Genomic DNA, 21,286 nt, shown 5'->3' with positions numbered 1-21,286 from the left:
CCCAAGAAGCAGCAGCTCCTATGAAGAAGCAGCACTTAACCTTTGACCTGAAGGATAAGTGGAATTTAGCTAGGTGAGGTTAGGTATGGAAAGTTCTCTGGCTACAGAGAACAGCCTTTGTGGATGCTCTGAGCAGCAAAGGCCTGGGCAATCGGAGGAACTGGAACAAGGACAGTGTGAACTGGAGCATCCAGAGAGAATTGGGGAGTGCAAGGTGAGAGAGGAAGGAAGGGGGTCAGGTGGCACAGGGGCTTGTGGGCCACTGAGAACCTCAGACTTCCACCTTGAGCAATGGGATGCCACTAAATAGCTTAGGTAGGGGTGTGACGCCATCCATTTGCATTTTAAAAAGATCCTTGGCTGCTGTGTGGATCAGGAAGACATGCAAATTGAAAGGAAGATCAGATACAAATTAGAACATACTTATTGATTTACAATCTTTTTCTTGTCTCAGTTGTAGCCCTGTCTCCATACTCCTAAATAGGGCCAGCCAGCTTCCTGGGAGTGTAATTGTGCAGGAGACCAAGGCCCTTTGCTCAGAGTACTCACTTGGTTTAATGCTTTACTCTTACTCTCTTGAAACTATTCATAATTTTTAAATTTTGCATTGAGTGCCATAAATTATATATCTGACTTTGGTCTCATATGTATTTTGGTGGTCCCAAACAGTGTACCAATAGCCATTTCTCCAACAACTAATGGGATTCTCTTGATACATATAGTTAAAGGCTAGTGCTTCCAGAGGTTGGCTATTTCCTTAACATTGATAAGCTTTAGTGGACTGGCAGCTTTTGGTCAAGCTCCTTGATACACAGCTTCCATGGGAAATTGAAAGGTCAGGGGTGCTGTAGAAGGGAGTTCTTATTCATCAGGAGACCTTCCCCTCCTACCCCCCAAATAAAATACTTCCTGATTCTTTGCTCCTGGAGTAACCTGTGGGAATATACTCAAGAAGATGAACAGTTCTTATACACCAGAGGTTTAGGGGTAGCCTCACTGGAATCCTTTGGCTTCTTAGGAATACAGATTCTGTGTCAACCACATCGACTTAGTTAGAATCTTTGGGGCTTGAGTCTGGGAGTCTGCATTGAATAAAATTCTTCATGCATAATTTTGATATGCAACCAGGATAGAGAGTCCTGGACATGAAGAGTGAAAAAAGGATGTGAAGGAAAGGATCAGCAACCAGGAGTCTTGATCAGGTGCCAAAAACATCCCAGCTGGCATTCAACACAGAATTCAAGGCTCTGAGTCCAACAGGTTCAGAGAACGAATTTTGTCCAGAGGAAAAATTTTTTTTTTCCATGGTGGCAATTCACATTTACCAAGCTCATAAGAGACTGATGTTAAAAATACAGAATAGCAATGCATTAAACTTCCGTGACCAATGCAATTGTTCCAGGGTTGGGAGTGGCTTGTACTCCGAAGACCACAGCTTTTCTTCCTGGAGGCTTGATCTACAGGAAGAAATTTCCATCAATCATTGGGAAGACTCCTGATGAGCGCACAATCCCAGGAAGTGGAGGGGTCCATTGCATCTGGAAATCACATGCTACACAACCGAGAGGAAGCAAGGCTTAAAAAGCAGCACTGTACTCCAGATGATTGCTGTCTTTCACCCACGCTCAACTCCAGATTCTTGACTTCTATAGGGAACTGAGCGTATGGCCCTGGTGCCTCCATGAAACCATTTAGGGGAGTTCTTTGGTGCCTTTAAATAGGATGGCACAAGGATTTGTTAAGAATTGACTCTGAAATGAGAACTACATACAGCATGATCTGCATTAGATTAGAGTGATCTGCATTAGAGTCTACACAACAACTCGGTTCTGTGGAGTGGCATTTTCACAATCCGTTCTAGGTTTCTCATTGTAGTGGTGATACTCCTTCACCGTGGGGGTTGATCTGGTCAGCCTTCTTGCATTGTCCCAGCTGTGCTGATCTTCCCCTGGGGTCCCAGAAAGTTATTCAAGATCACTGTTCTTGACTCCAGTATCTTATTACTATTTGCATAGTTTTTTTTTTGTCTCTGTTTTGCCCAGTGCTCAGAGTTCATTTTAAGTTCATCCTCCTCCTGGAGGCTTCACTTCCTTTCAGTGTCTTGGGTGAACTGTTGCCTACCTATTTTACCGATTTAACCTGGAGGATGTCTGCTTTATTCCTATTGGGGCCAACTTCCCATCTTGCCTCATTTCTGTCTTTCAAGGACTTTCCTCTTGCGCCATCTAGTGGCCAAGGCAGAGGCTGCTCAACAAAGAAAACATTTGTAGGCCACAGGGAAATGAGGATGGTCAGTACTATTTAGCAGAATAGGGGCCTATAGCTATTAACAACACATTTCAGAACAACCCCTTGAAATCGTGGGGACATACTCGTTCTTTCATTCACTACAAACATGAATTGCACACTTACTAAAGGCTGGCGAGGTGCTAGGCATTTTGGAGCTTGATTATGTGATAAATAATGAAATGGCACTACACACTCCATGTGAGAGAACTCCGATGAAAAAATGAATTATTAAGCCCATTTCTGGAAAGAGAAAACTGAAGCTCAGAGAAGTCATGTAATTCTAATGAGCTCATTCTTGTTCTCTTCCCCCTCTTACTCTGTCACCTCTCTTTTCTAGTGCCTGAAATATGAATCAAATTCTTACATAGAATGCCCTATGTTGTAGGGTATTTGAAACTCCTGGAATCCTTACCTGTATGCACATTTATTTGCATTACAGTCCATTTTAACTGCTGATCTGGAACATGACTTCCTAAATACCTGGCAAATGTGTGTCCCATATAGTTGCGAAACTCTAGTTGTATTTCTAGGCAACTGGAGTTAATTGCTTAAAATACCAAAAATATATTTTTGTGTGTGTGATTTTACTCTTCTGGAAGGGGAATTTACCTCTGGTATTACATTCGGAGTGCCTTGTGTCCTCAATAAAATATGGTATCACAAAAGTCTTAGTGCAGTGTTAGGTTTTAATAACTCCAGGGCTGAAAAATGTCACAAATATCCCACAAAGACCATTGGAAATTTCATTATTTTCAGGATACTATTTTTGAGCATATTTAGACTCAGTGACAGAAACAAGGCTTTAAGGCAGGTTTTTTTGAATTCTAGTCTAGTTGCCTTTATTCACTGGAACTCTCAACTAGATAGAGTGAAACTTGAAATAACAATGGATGCTGTATAAACTAGCATAGAGAGAATGACAATAATGACAAAAAACAAATGTTAGGCACCTATATTTTCAAAAGACAACTTGCCCTTCAAATCTGCACTGAGGACAGACCCCTCCTCCCAATCCACGGCTCTTCTTAGCTTCCCAGTTATAAATCTAGTGGGTTGCTCCTCTGGGAACCCCTGGAGAAATGCTGCCACACTTTTATCACAGAACAATTTTATCTTTGAATAGTATGCCCTTAACCCCAGTTTCTATCCACATGGAACCTCAAAATGTGACTTTATTTGGAAACAGGATCTTTATAGATATAAATAGTTAAGATGAGGTGTTACTGGATAAGAGGGCGTCTTGAATCCTGAAAGAAGGAACAAGGCTTGTCATCTTAGCAAATGCCCATTTATTGAGGAACAGCTTTGCATATTTATAGAGCCAGGGGTGGTTTGACAGTTGGCATGGGGTGCTTTTGATTGGAAGGTAAGGATCAGGTGAGCCAGCAGGGCTAGTCTGATTGGTGGGTAGGATCAGGTGAGCCAACAGGGCTCTGATTGGTGGGTAAGGATCATGTGAGCCAGCAGGGCTCACCATTGGACGGCTCTTCTTGGGGGATGGGGAAGTTAGTCTTTGGAGCCGGGGCCACTCCCAACAAATCCAGTTACTGGTGTTCTTATAAACTGATCATGTGAAGATAGAGAGACACACAGAGAGGAATACCATGAGGAGATGGAGGCAGAAATAGGAGTGAGGTGTGTATAAACCAAGGAACACCAGATGCTGTGTGAGAGAGGCAGGGGACAGGTGCTCCCTCAGAGCCTCAACCAGCCTGCCGCCATCTTGATTCCGACTTCTAGTCTCCCTAGCAGTAAGGGGATAGATCGCATTGTTTTAAGCTACTCTTTTTAATTTTATTTTTTTTAGAGCAATTCTAGGGAACTAATGGATGACCTATCTAATGCATAGATTAAAAAAAAAAAAAACAGAAATGGCTCAGAGAAAACTGAAGTATGTTAAGTTCTTTCGGATCGTCCTCTGTTTTCTTTTGGCACTTGCTCTTTATGATTCTGCTCCCTTTTTCTCAGGTATGACAGCAGAACAAAATGTTCACGATGAGAGAATATTCCTGTAGGTGAGATTTACTTCCATAAAAAAAAAAATAAATAAAGACCTTCCATTTAAAATAGCATCTGGCTGGCAGTCCCTGGAAGTAGCCTTTTATACCTTCCCAGTAAAATTCCTCAGAAGACAGAAAAATGTAAAAACCTACAAAAAACAATGAAAAACAAAGTAGTGGGGGATGATATTTTTAAGATCTTAAGGTATTGTGTCTCCCCTCTCTCCTTCCCAAGACTTATTTGAACCCATTTCTCTTGTCCTTTGTCTTCAGGATTTTTTAAGAGTAGTGACTTTCAGGAGAGATCCAGTCTGGAAGAGTCAAATTCATCATTCTTGAGCTTCTTGGTGGACTTCTCTACATTCATCCCAAAGTCCATAGTCTTAGAACCATAGACAGTGGGGAGAGCAGGGCTCTTTTTAAATTTGAAAATATTGGCAAGAGACTAAAAGCATAAAATTCACACCAAAGACCTGTGAGCAGCTTTGCTACCCTAAAAGCAGTAGGAGTCAGAAAGAACTCCTACTCCAAGAGGAGATAACAAGAACCTAGATGTCAACCAGTGTCCTTAAGAAGGTCCCATGGGATTCAACAACACATCATATATTGGGAGAAGGGCTGTAGAATTACCAGAATGGACACTCCAACACAGAAAGGCTTGGACTTTGATGCCATGCGTACCCTTGGGAAACTGTCAGGTTGGTGGAGAAGTCTCATGCCCTTTATGACACTGAGCAGCTATGTTCCGTGATTGTGGAGAGCAAGAATGGAGAAAAGAGCTAATGGGACCACAGGGCTACTTTACAATTGAAAGTGTACTTAGATGGCAAAAGAAAGTGGCTAAGAGTTTCTAAGACTTCAAGACTGAGGTGGGAGAGTTGAGAAGATGAACAAGGGCCCATGGTTCTACCAAGAGGACAGAGTGAACTACTGGGCCTAGGGGGATATCATTTAGTGACATGTGCACGACAGGGGCAAAGTAGGATGTGGGTGGTGGATAGAGAGTCCACCTTTGGTTTGGTGATATTTGAGATGTTGAGGAGTCAGTTAGATATCTGAGCCTAGATCCTAGTGGAAAGGTTAGTATTGCCAACACAGATTTTGGAGCTATCCATATGTAGGTAGCATGTATAATCGTGGAACTGGATGAGATGGCATTGGCAGAAAGTGCAGGTAGGGAAGAGAAGAAGGATAAGGACGGGGCCCAGAATATTCCAGCAGAGTATTCCAATTAGAGATTGAGCAGAGAAGAAAGAGCCAATAAGGGAGGAAAAGAAAGTGTGGATAGTGAGGTCAGAGGAAAACTGGGAGAACCTGGTGTCATGGAAATCAAGAGAGAGGAAGTTTTTACCAAGAAAGAGGCAACAGAGCTCGGAGGTGCACAATGGTTGAATAATATGAGAATGGAGAATTGGCTTTAGTTTTGAGAAATTCATAAAAACTAAAGGAGTTTAAGAAGAGATGAGGTGAGGGATGAAACCCCCAAAAGTAGGCTGAGGAAAGAATATACGGTAAGACGTGGAGACAGTAATGACAGATCATTTTGAGGAGGTCGGTTGTGAAAGATTGCAGAGAAACAGCTAGAGGGGAGAGGGAGGAAAGGATTTCTTGTTTGTTTTAGATGAGTAATATGAAGGTATGCGCAAGAGCCCACAGGCAATTGACGATACAGGAGAAAAGGAAAACTTGTAGGAGCAAGGTCCTTGGGCAGAAATGCATCCAGAGTAAACATGGAAGGATGGGTGTCAACTAGGAGCAGAGACAGTTCCATTGTATCAAGAGAAAAGAAAAGTGAGTGGGTTTGGGGTGGTTTTAGAGGTAGGAAGAGGAGATTGGTTTTATCTCATTCCTGAGTGTGTTTTTTTTTTTAAATCCCACACAGGAAAACATTAAGACCATTAGCTGAGACTGGGCGGGGGAAATGTGTGGTGTATTTAAAAGGAGCAGGAGTTTTGAAATCATTATTTTGAGGAAAGAGGAGACAGATATCCTATAGAGAAGCAGGTCAGGATTGCTGGGCAGTGTTGGGTTCCCCCGCGGGGTGTGTTCTGGGAGTTTAAAGTGATGTGTTTATCTGTTCAAAGTCAGCAGATAGTTTGTGGGGCGGGAAGTTTAATGGGGTGGATAAAACAGAGGGTGGGGCGGTAAGGGAGTGAAGAAGGAAAGAAAGGTTCTGATCCTGGATCCCAGCCTCTGAACAGGCAGGTGGGGAGGGAACCCTGGAGAGGGGTGTGGTGGGGCAGGAAGCATTGGGGGTGGCTGTAGACTGTGGTGAGAGAGTGTTATGGGGAGATGCCTCAGAAAGCACTCTAAGTCCAAATTCAAATCAATAGAGAGCTTTATTTACCTGGCCAGGGACTGTCACCCACCATAGAGACTCAAGTTCTGTGGGAGGACAGCAGCTTCCTGGTCCATCCAAGGAGAACATAAGGACAAACCCCACAACTCGGTGACTTGTTTATCGTCATGTAAGCTAGCCAATCACAGCAATTAAAACATTAATAAGTGGGACCTGTGGGCTCTGGGCAGGACTAGATTTTTCCAGTCAGCAAGCAAGTGATAAACAGAAGCTAAAAAAAGCATTAGGTTTGCAGATCACTTGACCACAGTCCTGGGTTTGAGCAGGTGCTAGACAGTCACATCCTGAACTTGGGTGGGGTGAGAATCTACTTCAAAGTCATGTAGACCCACACAGGCATTCAAACCCAGGATGTAGCTCACCAGGACCACCCCGACCACCACTGCATCCTGGGTAGGATACAATTTGTGGGGTACAAAGTACAGAAAGACAATTTTTTAAAAAAAAATTAAAAAAAAAAACAGCTTTCATTTCAGTTTCTCAGAAACAGCTCTTGTTTTTCTTTATAGAAGGCAGCAAAATGGAGTCTGGGGCCCGCCTATCACAGTTCTTACTTTATTATTAATTGTCTTCGCTCACTTATCAAAATCTTATATCTATAATCTATATTGTTTACTAATCTATATAACTTACACTTTTATTGGTTGTGTTTATCAGTTCACACCACAACAAGGGGAGTCAGGGGAAAGGTGGATGGTAATGGTCGAAAGATCTGGAGTTCAGGATTAGTGAGTGCTTCAGGGGGTTGGCGGAGGTGGCTGGAGAAGGGCAGGCTGGAGCAGAGATTGGGGAGTTCTGGGGAGGACCCTGAGGATGTCCTGCTGGGGCGGAGTGAAGGGCATGTCTTTGGCACGGAGGAGGCCAGACATCTAGAGGAGCAAGAAGGAAAAAGAAGGAGTGGAGAGGTTGAGGGGAGCCCAGTGCCTCGGCCCTGGGGGAGAGGCTGGTCACAAGCAAGGCCAGTTAAGTTCGATGATGGGCCCTTCGCTTGCACACCGGCTCAGGATTTCTATGTAGAAAAAGGAAAGAACAAAATCTTTAGAAGTGACAATGTGGGGTAAAAAATCACCCACGGAAATCGCAGGCCCTGAAGTAGGCAGTCATGTTTCCTATAGTAGCTGTAATAAATAAACACATATTTGTGGCATAAGACAAATTTGTGGCCTAAAACTACAGACATTTATTCTGTCACAGTTCTAGAGGCCAGAAGGGCAAAATAAGCACCAGCAGGCCAAAGTCAATGAGTTGGCAAAGCCGTGCCCTCTCCAGGCCTGCGGGAGAATCTGCTCCTTGCTGTCCGCACCTCCACCCCCCCACCTTTTAAAATTTATATTTACTTTATATTTTTTATTCTAATTTGTTATATATGACAGCAGAATGCATTGCAATTCATATTACACAGAGCACAATTTTTTATATTTCTGGTTGTATATAAAGTATATCCACACCATTGGAGTCTTTATACATGTACTTAGGGTAATGATGTCCATCTCACCCCACCATCTTTCCCCTTTTCTTCTCCTATTCATCCATTAATGGGCATCTGGGTTGATTCCATAACTTCATTATTGTGAATTGGGCTGTCTGCATTCCTTGGCTTGTGATCTCCTGGCTCCCATCTTTAAAGCCAGCATCTTCAGGTATCTGCTCTGCTTTCTCATTACCTTCTCCTCCTTATGGGGAAAATCTTCTTTTGCCACCTTTTTTTTTTTTTCGTAATCATGTTCAGAGTTTTTTTTAAATTAGAGCATTATAGTTATACAGAGTAGCTGTGTTCATCCTGACAAAATCATGCATGCATGGAATTTGATCTTTGTTCACAATCCCTCCACTCTTCTCTCATCCTTCCTCCCTTCCCTCCTTCTTCTTCCTCTACTCTGCTAGACTCCCTTTGGCTTATTCATTTATTTTTTTGGTATCAGGGATTGAACCCAGGGACACTGAACCACTGAACCCCACCCCCAGCCCCAGTTAAGGACAGGGTTTCACTGAGTTGCTCAGGGCCTCCCTAAGTTGCTGAGGCTGGCTTTGAATTCATGATTCTACTGCCTCAGACTTCCCAGCCGCTGGGATTACAGATATGTGCCCATACACCTGGATATTTATTTATTTTCTTTTGGTTCTTCTTACTCATACATGAAAGTGAAATTCCCTGTGGTTTATTTATATATGCTCAAAACATGATTTTTTTAAAGAATTCATTTTGCATTTCCTTTTCTTTCCCTTCCTTCCCTTCTGCCTCTAGATCTCCTTTTTCTACATTACTGTTCTTTCCTCTAGCTTTATGATATCCTATCCTTGCCTCCTCCTTTCCTTCCTTTTACTCTAGCTTCCACACACGAGAGACAACATTCAACTTGGATTTTCTGAATCCGGCTTATTTCACTGAGCATGATTGGTGTCCATTTTCACCTATTTACCAGCAACTGCCAAACTTTCATTCTTCTTCATGACTGAGTAGAACTCCATTGTGTATACATACCACAATTTCTTAACCCATTCATCTATCAATGGGCATCTGGGTTGATTCCATAACTTAGCTATTGTGAATTATGCTGCTATAAACATTGAGGTGGCTGAACTGCCATAGTATGCTGATTTTAGGGGGTTTTTTTTGGAAAAAAAAATCCCAATGAGCAGATTAGCTGGGTCATATGGTGGTTCCATTCCTAGTTTTTTGAGGAATCTCCATACTGCTTTCCACCATGGTTGCGGTCTGCAGTCCCCCAACAGTGTGCAAGTGGACCTTGTTCCTCACATCCTCTTCCACCTTCATTATTACTTGTGTTCTTGATAAATGCCCTTCTGACAGGAATGAGATGAAATCTTAACATAGTTTTAATTTGCATCTTCCTGATTATTAGAGCTGTGGAACATTTTTTTCATATATTTTTGCACATTTACATTTCTTCTTTTGAGAAGTTTCTGTTCAGCTTTTTTTTTGTCAATTTATTGATTGAGCTATTTGTTTTTTGAGTTTTTTAAAAAATATATATTCTGGGTAATAATGCCCTATTGGAGGAGTAGCTGGCAAAGATTTTCTCCCATTTCTGTAGGCTTTCTCTTCACAATCTTAAACATTTCCTTTGCTGTTCAAAAGTTTTTTTTTTTTTTAATTTGATAGCATCTCACATAGTGATTCTTGGTTTTACTTCTTATACTTTGGGAGTCTTATTAAGGAAGTTGGGGTGGCACCAATATATTGGAGTGTTGACCTTGTGTTTTCTTCTAGCAGTTGCAAGGTCTAATTATGAAGTCTTTGATCCATTTTGATTTGACTTTTGTGCAGTGCCTCCCTCTTATAAGGGTATAATGTGACTACACTTTTAGCCCACCTAGATAATTTAGTATAATTGCCTCATTTCAAGAAACTTAATTTAATCACATCTGCATAAATTGCCATGTAAGGTAACATTCATGGGTTTCAGGAATTAGGGAGTGGATATTTTCCGGGAGGCTCAAGTTTCTAGAAAAAAAACCGGCTTCCATTATTATAGATGTCTAGTGTGGAACCAGTGTCCTCAGGACAGTCACTTTTCCATAAAGAGGATGCCAATCATTGTCATAATAATTTTTGCTTCATAAAAATTAATGTTGATTTAAAGATGAATGTATGAGCAAAAATCAGGGAAAGAGAGATGAGCAGAACCAGGTTACATGCTCCATTTTAAATAAGAAAAACTAAGATGACACCAATTTCCCTTAAGTTCAGCGGTTAGAAGACCATTTTTGTAAGCTTGCTTTTGCACGTATCAGTGAGAACCTTCACAAAAAACAATTGCACCATTCGAGTTACCCAGTTTTAGGGAGAGCAAATTTTATCACTTCCCTGGTTTGCTTTTCTTTCTTCTGCTCTCTTTCCCTTTTCTGGTTAGAAATGTTTCACACTCATAATGGCATTCTGCATTTCCTTATCTGAGTCTCATACCATCTGGAGGAATGTTCTGCAATGCTTTTGACTTTGGACTTTTTTATAACCCGTGATTAGGGTATACATGGCTAACGATGCCTACTATATCTTTATCCACTTTCCCAAGTAGAATGTATGTAATGTTAGTGTTCATTTATTTGGATATGTAGATTGGACTTGGGAGGACATGCATGGATTTAAGATGTATACTTGGCTCCAAGATAGAAAGAGTGCTCAGATGCAACTAAAACTTTGACAGTACTAATTGCCAGGATGCCAAAAGCAACCCAGAGAGAGGCTCAGGTGCCATATGGGACAGCAGAGATTCCTGGTGGCTCTACATTTAAATTATACTAAGAATCCAAACCTCACTGTTTCAACTTTGTGCCAAACCTCTGTTATCTCCAGACTTGACTTGCAACTAGACTATCTGCTCAGCTTTCTCCATTGCCTTTACCTGGACTATTCTCAGCATAACTCGAGTGAGCCTTTGAAAACACAAGTCAGAATATGTTAGAATAACATAATAACATATGCACAAGAATGTGCATAAAACCTTCAAAGGCATCCCATTTCATTCCAGTATAACCCAGCATTCTTGCAAGGATGAGAAAGCACAGTACGAGGTGGCCTGACCTACCTCTTTCTTCTCACTTCCAAGAGTTTTGTCCCTCACCTATTCTATTTGAGCCACTTTAGTGTTCCTTGGACCCTCTAAATCACTTCTACCCCAGAACCTTAGTACTTGCTATTCTATCTGCTGGAATGTTTTTTCACTAATCATCTGCATTATTTTTTTTTTATTCCTGAGCTTCCTTCGGGCCATTGCTCAGATATGAATTTATGAGAGAGGCTGTCTACGACAACTTATAAAACAGTAACCCTCCCTGCATGGGGCGCCTCTTATCTCAATTATTCTCCTCCATAGAACTTGTCCTCATTCGACATAATCTGAGGGATGCTGTGTTTCCCCTTATTGGAATGTACTCTAAACGACAACCGGGGGTTTGTCTATTTATTGCTGTATCCTTGCACACTGCTCAGAGCATGTGCAATACATATTTGGGAAATGAAAGAATGGAGTCATTCACAAAAATACCTCTTGCCTTTCTTGATAAGTTATCAGATTATTTACTATGAGATAGTGGTGACAAAAGAGATCCTCTTGACATTTATTGCCCAATAATCTATTTAAATTTTAATCAAATGGATTAACCCACTGACCAAGCTAAAGCTCTCATAATCATTTCACCTCTGAACATTGCTTCATAGCCTGACATGAGCTTTTTCTGGGGGCACTTCATATCCAAAACATAACATTCTACCCCTAGCCCCTCAAAGCTCATGTCTCTCTCATGGTGCAAAATGCATTTAGTCTATCTGTAAAGTCCCCACAGTCTTAACAGTTCCTGCATTGCCTAAAGGTCCAAGTCTCATCTCAGTGTGAAGGCAAACACTTGGCTGTGAGACTCTGTAAAGCTTTAAAGATCAAGCAAGTTAAATATATAGAATACAAACATAATGGCACAGAGCAAGCATTCCCCTTGCAGAGTGGAGGAATAGCAGCACAGAAAGAAGGGATGGGCCTAAAACAAGACCAAAACCCAGCTAGACAAAAATTGGGTCCCGTAGCTTGATGTCTGGCATCTGGAACATGTGACAGCTGTTATCTCCAAAGGGCTTGTGCATCCCCATCCCTAAGACTTCGCTGCTTGCACCTCATATGGCCTCTCTCTTAGGTGGGCTCTGTCCAAAGCCAGCAAGTTATCTTGGCAGATTTTCTATGTTTTTGGCATCTCTTAATCTTGGGGGTCTCCACTGGAGCTTTGGCTTCCTTCTCACAGCTTTATATGTCACATCACCTTCTCAGGGACAGCCCACAGGGATTCCACTCTGCTCAACTTCATTTGTACTCCTAGGATTTTCTTTGAAATCTGGGTGAAATCCTCCATGACCCCTTAACTCTAGCATCTTGAATTCCTGCAGAACCAGTACAAGTGGATGATGCCAAGATCTCCCACCAGCTTGAGCAATAGCCAGGCCCCCTTGACCATGGCTAAAGTGGCCTGAGTGCCTGGGTGGCTGGCACAGTGAAATGAATTCCAGGGAAACAACTTCCTAGGCCCCCCTATATATGAGCAAGATGCCTGTAAGTTCTCTTAAATGAATTTTTATTTTTACATCCTTGAGCCAGCCATGGGTGTAGTCTTGCTGATTCTTGAGATGCTCTCAAGGCATTTTTCCCATTGTCGCTGTGCAAAGTACTTAGCATCTCTTTAGTTGTGGTGATGTCTTCAACAATCACAGTTTCCTTGGTTTCAGTTTACATGTGCTTCTCTGGCCAAACTGCAAGTTTTTAAAATCTTTCTTCTAGAGTCCTGCTCCTGATGATTACAGTAAACCTGAAACAAAGCTGCCAGCAGCACCTGTGCATTGCTTGAGTGCTGTACTGTCTTAAACTTCCTCCATCAGATCAATTAGTCCAATATCTTCAACTTCACAGAAAGTCTTAGGACATGGACAAAATGTACACAAATTCTTTGCCAGAATGTAACATAAATGGCCTCTAGTCCAATTTCCCTCATTCCCTTCTGAAACCTCAGTGAGCACAGTCTTTACTGTCTGCATTACTACTAGCATTCTGATCTTCTGAGCTCCTATCAGAATCACCCATTAAGCTCTACTTACAAAATTCTGAGTCTTCTCCAGCCTGAATTACTAGAGTTTTCTAAACTCCTCCTACAAACAAGTTCCAAAAGTTTCTGAACCACACCAGCAAGTTAGTCACTCACCCTACTTCTATTATCCATTTCTGTGTTAGTTGGCTTTTTGGGGCTATAAACACCTAACAAGATCAACTTAGAGGAGGAAAAGTTTATTTTAGTTTCATAGTTTGAGATGTCTTGGTTTACAGTCAACCAACACCATCGCTCTGGACCCAAGATGAGGCAAGGTGGAAGGGCATGGTGGAGGAAAGCTGCTCAGCCAATGGCAGCCAGAAAGAGAGAGAGAGAGAGAGAGAGAGAGAGAGAGAGAGAGAGAGAGAGAGATCAGTGGACAAAAATATTGCCAAGGGCATGCCTCTAGTGACCTAATTCCTCTAGCCATGCCCTACTTGCCTACGTTTACCACCTAGTAATCCATTTAAATTATTAATTGAATGAATTAAACCACTGACCAGTGTATAGTTTTCATAATCTAACCATTTCACCTCTGAATGTTGCTACATTGTCTAACATGAGCTTTTCTGTGAGGGACACCTCATAGGCAAACCGTAACAGCCTGAATCCAATCTGGTTTCTTCCTTTCCTCTTCCTCTTCCTTCTTTCTTGTTACCAGTGATTGAACCCAGGGATGCTTAACCACTGAGCCATGTCCCTAGACCTTTGTATTTTTTATTTTGAGACAGGAAATCGCTAAGTTTCTTAGGGCCTTGCTAAGTTGCTAACATATGATCCTCCTGCCTTAGCCTCCCAAGGCACTGGGACTACAGGGGCCGATTAGTTTCTTTATAAGAAGAGGAAATTAGGACACCCAGAAGACACCAGAGATCCCCGAGTCCAGGGGGGCCTGGTAGTTCATGATTTCTAAGAGGGAAAGGTTATGTTAGTACTAGAAGCAATTGTATGAAGCTAGTTTGATTTCAATCCTGATGCAATGAAGGGTCACATAAAAGAAAGAGGACCACTGTATTGCCATCATTGTAGTGACTACTGCTGATTGAGGGCTGACTGTGTGCTAGGTTCCTTCCTGACTCCTTGACATGCATTGAGTCATCTCATCTTCACACAAACTCTAAAAGATTATCACTCATTTTACAGATGAGAAAACTGAGGCATAGAGAGGCTGAGAAAGTTGTTCAAGGTCATAAGTTTGTACATGACAGAGCCAAGATTTGAATTCAGGCAGTGGGTCTGGAGCCTGTGCTTAACTCCTGCCCTCTGCCTCCTTTAATATGTCTCCCTCTGCCTTCAGAATGTTTTTTTTCTGCACATTTAGATTTGTTACTCCCTGACATGCTGGTGCAAGTTTTTACCTTACCTATTAGTAAAAAAAAAAAAAAAAAGAAATTACCTTTCCTGCTTTATTTTTTTATTCCTTTTTTTTTTTTACTTTTTAAACTTTTTTTTACACCTATATCTAGAAAATTTGTATCAGTTCTTGTTTCTCAGTTTTCCCTAACTCAATTTACTTATTTATTATTGTCACTCTAATTTCCTATACTGTCTTCTGTTCTCATGCTTACCTGTACTCTATAGCTAGAATTCACTCTTCAAGACCAAGTCTAAATCCTACCTTCCCCATGCAGTTTTACATGAACTTTGTCTTTTGAAACTTCCATTGCATGCAAAACTCATTTAGGAATTAATAATTTACCTTCTTATTAAAATTCTTCTTTTGATGACTCAATAGTCTCTAAGCATCCTTTGAAGACTTAATTTCTCATCAGTTTCATGTTTCATCATCAAAATAGATTTAATTCACTGAGGCTAGGGATAAAAATATCTACTACCTACGGTACTTTGAACAAAATGAAAATGCAGTAGAGATTTATTAATCTGCTTTTAGCTGATTTGAAAAAAAAGGAACAATCTAGGTTGAAGAAGGAAAGAATAAATGTGGTCATTCTAATTAAGAGCCAGCCTCTTGCTGAATATATTATGTATGTTAGTTCATTTAATCCTGATGTTACTATAAGGTAATTACTGTTATTATTCTCATTTAATAAATGAAAGAAATGAAGGTTAGAGATATTATGGAGTTTGTCCAAAGTAATATAATTCGTAAATGTTAGGGCTATGATTTAGAAGTGTGGTGATATGCTAACCTGAAGAATTTTATAGCAAGGAAGGATTTCGATAGGGTGAATTATCAGAAGAGATAACACAAATTGAACTCTAAAAGTTCTGGTAGCCATAAACTAGAACTTGGTCACCAAAATCTGTGTTCTTCTTGGGCACATAAAATCTTCTTGGGCACATAACTAGACTGCATTTCCTGGAATCTGCTCCAGGTAGGGGTGGCCTAAGCACTAGCCAATGGAAAGTGAGTGCAAATGGTGGAGGATGTGATTTCTTGGTCTGTATGTTCCTCTAATTAAATGCATATGATGGTGAGGCCCTATAGGATAGCAGAGCCTCAAATAAAAGAGACCTGGGGCCCTGAGTCACTGTGTGAACAGCTGCCTGTGGAGCAAGAACTCCTCCTTAGGACTGATACATAAGCAAGATTAAAAAAAAAAAGTATTGAAGGGGTCTATTTGTTACTCCAGCCTCATTGACTGATACACTAGAGCAAGCTTAAGATATCTGTCAAGGGAGTCAGATCATTCTCAATTATCCTAGTACCAAATCGGGTATTTGTTGTGGAGTATAAAGGTCAGCTTCAAATGTCTCTCAGTCATAATTACCAGCTTGTATGTCACATCTGGTAGGGAACTATTAAAAGTATTGGTTCTGTCTGTCCTGATCCATGATCCATTGTGCTTTCAGTGAAATGAAACAAACTGTCAGAGCAGCTCTCTCCAGAGGAGCCAAAGACGCCTCCTTCCGCCCCTAAATTGGAAATCCTTGATCTAGGCACCCTGGGCTTCCGAATTTACATGGTCCGTACCACAAAGAATACTCCATCATTGTAGAACAATTCAGAATGTGTAAGACTCTGTAAAAAGTCAAAAATGTAGAACTTCTTGTTGTCTTTTTCAGGGGATCAAACATACAAAATTCTGTCTCTTATGAAGATGAGAGTACCAGCTATTTCTGTTAAGATGACAGGTTGGAGGGAAAGATGGTTTGGGCCAGTTAGTGCTCTTTTTCTCTCTCCCTCCGTTTTCTCCCTGTTTCATCACACCTTCTTTCAGCATCCATCTGCTGCTGAGAGCTGCCCTCCTCTAGACACTTCCAGGAGTTCCATCCATTTGATGGTCTCGTCCTGTGGACTCAGGAAAGTGCTCATTTATGAGTCCATGTTTCTGGCTGCTGCCTTGGAAAGAACTTTTAGGATTTTTATGTCCCTTTTTCTCCCCCGCCACCCTCCCACTTTTTTTTTTTCTTTTGCTCTTATTATGTAACAATAATTGTTGAGTCTCAGCACCTCCCCTCCCCCGCCAGTTTCTGGATGGGCCCTCTATCTTTCCTCCAGGAAGGCAGCTGCAATCTTTCTCCCCGCCAGTAGAGGGCACCCAAAGACCACAACCCTGTGCCAGCCTAAGGTTTAGGGTTCAATTTTCCTTTCCATCAGGAGCAGGAAAGGAACAATAGTGGCTTGGAGGATAATGGAGTTTTCTCATTTTCCAATTCAATTCTTTTCATCATCAGTGACATTCTTCGGGCAACGACTGAAAAAACAAATGACTCCCCTCCCGTCCATATAACCACTCACAGTTTGCTTCCACACTCTGCCTCCTTCTCTATTTCCAGTAACTGTTTCCCCCTTAATTATGCATTTGCCAGAATAATCGGTGGAACATTGCAAGCTGGAGCATTTCCAAATCCCAAGATCCCACCACCCCAGGGGTCATCTCTGCACTCTCCTTAACAGGCGGCTTGCCAGCACACTTAACCATTCCATTGCACGCTGGAAAAATGAGATCATCTAGGAAGAAGATGCCCTCTTGAGTCCCCTCTTGTGCTCAAAAAGCAGCATTTGGATGATATGTTGCTGGCAGATTTTTACTTTAAAGGGGTGGATTGCAGGAATGGGTAGTGATTCTGCCGGATGTATTCACATTATTTACCATCTTCAAATAGGCTTTTTAACAGTTAAAAATGTGAGAAGAAGTAAAAGGGAAACTTGTTTGGGCCAATTATCTCTGGCTGCTGTGGAAAATTCAGAGGCTAAAGCTGCCACAGCCAGAAACAATATTTTTCTCCTGGTGCAGATTTTCTGGTTTATTCAGAATCATTAACTCCCATCAATGTCATCAAAGTACCAAGCACTTTACATTCATCCAAGACACAAGAGCCATGGCTTCTGGAAGTCAGGGAACATCAGAGAAGGAGGACTAAGATCAGGTAGTGCAATTTACTGATTGAATAAGCAGAGGCGCAAAAGCCTGAGGTCATCAGGCCTATGAGACCTTGTTTCTCTCAGTCTATGCTTCTGACCCCCCCCCATGCCTACTCTTATTGCCAACTGAAGTACCTGTCAGGGGAGTTGTGCCTTATTCTTAAATTTGTAGGAGGGAGCTGTATGCAATTCTAATCAGGAACATCTATTTGTCTGTCTGTCTATCTAGATATTCCTGAAATATAACTAAATATTTACTTTTTGGATACACACACATGTATCCTTTTTTGGAGGAAAAGGCTGCATGTGAATTCTCACCAAGAGAGGGCGCACATGGAACAGGAATTTTTTCTTGCAGACCATTTTACAGTCAGGGAAAAAAAAAAAAAAGGCTAACTCAAACAGATCACTGGAGATGGGAACTAGCAACTTAGCTATGCAGATAAGTCTTCATTTCCTATTGTTTTATATCCATGAGACCTTGGCCACCTTGTTAAGTCAACTGAGACTGTTTCCCATAAGACTCACAGAGGTCCCTTTAGGGATGAGGATTTTAACCCATAGCCCACCCTCAACCTGAAAACTGAGCTCACCTCCAAGTCTGAGAAAGGGAAAGAGAAACAAAAGAGAAAATTTTACCTAAAAACAACAAATCTCTCCAAATCACCCACAAAGGATCTGCAGACTCCCGTGGGGGATTTGGCAGAAGGCCATTTGGATTGCTTGGGGCAGGATGGGGTCCTCTTCAGAGATTGCCTGTGGTGGTGAAGATCAGGAGGTGGGGAGAGGAGGATTGCTGACCAATTCAGCTCAGGACAGTGAGTGCTGCTCTGGGAACTCAGATCCACTTCACTCCCTACTCTGCCATTCACAGAGGAGGCCTTGGGGTCCACCTTCTGCAACTGAAATGTTTGTGGAGGCAGGAGGCTTTCGTGGGAGCAATAGGGATGGGAAGCTCAGGGGCAGTGGAGCTCCTTCATGCAGACTGTTCCAGAGGCAGTTACAAATGCAGGAGAGCAGAAGGAATTGCTTGGAGGTAGAACTTTCCATCTGGGAACTGGAAATTGTCCAGGGCGGCAGAAATAAGTGAAGTTGTTTTGACCCTCTTTTGCGAGGCGAGTTCGCCATCAGATTCAGGCAGCTGGGCACAGGAAATCAAATAGAGATGTTCTATTCAGACCTAATAATAATGATCTGACTTTCCGGCTCTTCCCCTGGTCATTACTGTAGTTGAGACGTTTGTACTTACAGACTTCATTTCTATCTCCTTCCGGCCCATTTTTTTTTTCTCCCCTAAAGCACCTATTTTCTTAATCATGCAGATTTCTATCAGCTTTTGTTCCACAGTTCTCAAAATCAAGGCCAAACATCTGTCATGCCAGGACTTCCACAGTCCCCCACCCTGCCTTTCTCTTTTCTCTTCCTAGGCCCACATCTCCCAGCGTTCCTTGCTCAGGTGAGGGTTTACATGTAGATTCAGGCCCTTGCCTTCCCCTTGTGCCCTCTCTCTCCTGTTGGCTGGGCAAAGACTCACCAATTCATAAAAACTTGCTTCTGTCATCACCTTCCTTTGAAGTTTTTGTATCTCCCTAAGGTGGGTTCTCTGATACCTCTTTATATTATCTTAGCCTTGTGTCTACACCGGCCCCCATTTTTTGTTTTCATTTCTGTTTCCCAACTGAATTTATTATTCCTGTCTGGGATCCTACTTCCTGGCTGTGCCATTCATTATGAGTTGTGGCCCATAAATATTTGTGGCATTAATGATCTTCTTGTTACTTAACTTTTGGTCTCAATAAAAACGAGAGTGTTACGTGTCCGCTGACCCATTGGAAGAAATAAATGTCAGAGTAAAAACAAACAAAAAAACCCAATTAAATTATTTTTTTTCCTTTGAAACCCAACTCTACTTTGTATAGATGACTTTTATTCCCACGACTCATCAGTACACACAGTCATTGTTTTACATACACTCCGTGCTGTAGCAGATATAATTGTTTCAGAAGCGGAATGTAAACACTATAATAAGTGGAGACGACACAATGATCCGGAATGGGACCCAAGAAGGGACTAAACAAACTGGACAATGGTAAGATAAGGTTGAAGAGGAGGAGATAACATTCATGGGGACATTCGCCATGATGTGGACAGGTGTCTCTCCCTTCTGGGACCAGCCTTTATTTTTAAACTCCATAGATGACATTGCTATGGAATAGTCACACCCATGGATTTTTGTGGTATTTCAAGACTTTGCTCATGTCCCAGTGTGTTTCCTCACTATTGCTCTTAAGTTCTGCTTTTTGAATTCTTTCTTTATCTCTTTTACTTGAAGCTTGGGTGTGGGAGGCCAGCCTTACACGTGACTGAGTTACACTCCCCGGCTGGGTGCTGAGGCTCTCAGTCACAGAAATGTGGCACCCTTCTTGGGTGTGAGGGTCGGTGTCTCGTGCATGGATGTGTCTTGCTACAGCCCCATGGGTGAAGCTATGCTCACCTGTTCCTTTGTAATATAACCCCTTGCCCTGTTTAGGATAGAATCTTCCATGGAAGTGCCTTGTGTGTGTCCCCTCCTCTTACTGTGCCCTTGGGTGTGGCCTACCCAGGTGTCAGTCAACCTGCTGACAGTGGACATCATGAAGATAGACTCAGCTCCCTGAAATTTGACCCCTTGCCTCATTTGAATGGCTTCTCCTCAATAAAAGGGGTCAGCGGGTGCTCTTGCTCTCTCTCTTTCTGTGGACAGAGGAGCCGTCACAGCGACCCCAAAGAAAAAGGTATTTGTGTCTCTTGTGGTTATTTCGTGCAGCCCAGTTAGCCCAGTTTAACTGGAGTGACCCCTGAGCCTTTTAGTCGTGAACAGAAACCCAGCAATTGGCGCCCAAGGGGGTAACAGATCTTATAGGACAGCACCATGTAGACAGCAGCTTAAATATTAGATATTAGAATACTAGATGTTACTGTCTTAAAATTCATCATCTATTCCCTGCCATAGGGAACGTCTTCCTGCTTTTATGAAGGGCTGGCCTTCCTTCTTGTAGCTCATATCTTTTCATCTCTCTTTTCTTTATACTATCTTGCCTGAGTTGGCTTTTGAGATTCAAAGTTCTTCTCCCTTAATTGTACAGAGCAATTAACTTTTAAAAAAATTTCTAGATCCTCCCAGACTATGCCTGGGGTGGAGTGGTTCAATGAGGTTCATTCTGTTTTAATGAACAGCATGTCCTCTCATCTGATGCTACCCTGAAAAGGTGCAGAAGAAACCACCATCTGCTCTTGTACTCCTTAGCAGTTTTCTTCTTCTGGATGCTCACAGAAACAATTGGTTTATACATTCAGAATTTTCTGGAACCAGAAGCATGGAAGTCCAGAATGTCTGATCTGTGAGCAATATTAGAACTGAAACAAATAGAGTATGTCCATTTTTTTTTCTTTTCTTATGTCTATAGATTTTCAACAGCTCGTCCTCATTACATAAAAGTCAGATGTGTAAAAACCACACGGGAAGCTAGTCTCATAGAATGAATATTAACTATGGTCCAAAAATGTGCCAGGGGCTGCCTATAGGCTTTCTTTAGCTCTGTTCTTTGTTACCCAATAATGCTTTAAGTTACTCCAGTTTAATGATTTACTTTTAGTGGAATTGAACTTGAATGTCTTATCATTACATGTATTTGGTTTGGGTTACAGTCACACACTTGTCCAACAAGTCCCACGAACTAC

The 21,286-nt window shown here is 41.8% G+C and overlaps 1 protein-coding gene across 10 annotated transcripts in view; it reads right to left on the bottom strand.

Annotated features, from left to right (window-relative positions):
- Window positions 1-21,286, bottom strand: part of LOC114079095 (small integral membrane protein 36-like) — a 235,256-nt gene that overhangs the window by 191,299 nt on the left and 22,671 nt on the right. For 5 of the 10 annotated variants that reach the window (XR_011705069.1, XR_011705070.1, XR_011705071.1 and 2 more), the window contains exon 3: window positions 18,206-18,707. The exons of the other annotated variants lie outside the window; for them this stretch is intronic. The gene's annotated coding sequence lies outside the window, so the exon portion shown is untranslated. The remainder of the gene's footprint in view (window positions 1-18,205; window positions 18,708-21,286) is intronic. 10 annotated transcript variants of the gene reach the window in all.

Source organism: Marmota flaviventris, chromosome 17 (genome assembly GCF_047511675.1).
Source record: "Marmota flaviventris isolate mMarFla1 chromosome 17, mMarFla1.hap1, whole genome shotgun sequence".
NCBI lineage: Eukaryota > Metazoa > Chordata > Mammalia > Rodentia > Sciuridae > Marmota > Marmota flaviventris.
The sequence above is the reverse complement of the archived record's forward strand: the minus strand, read 5'-3'. Positions and strand labels throughout refer to the sequence as shown.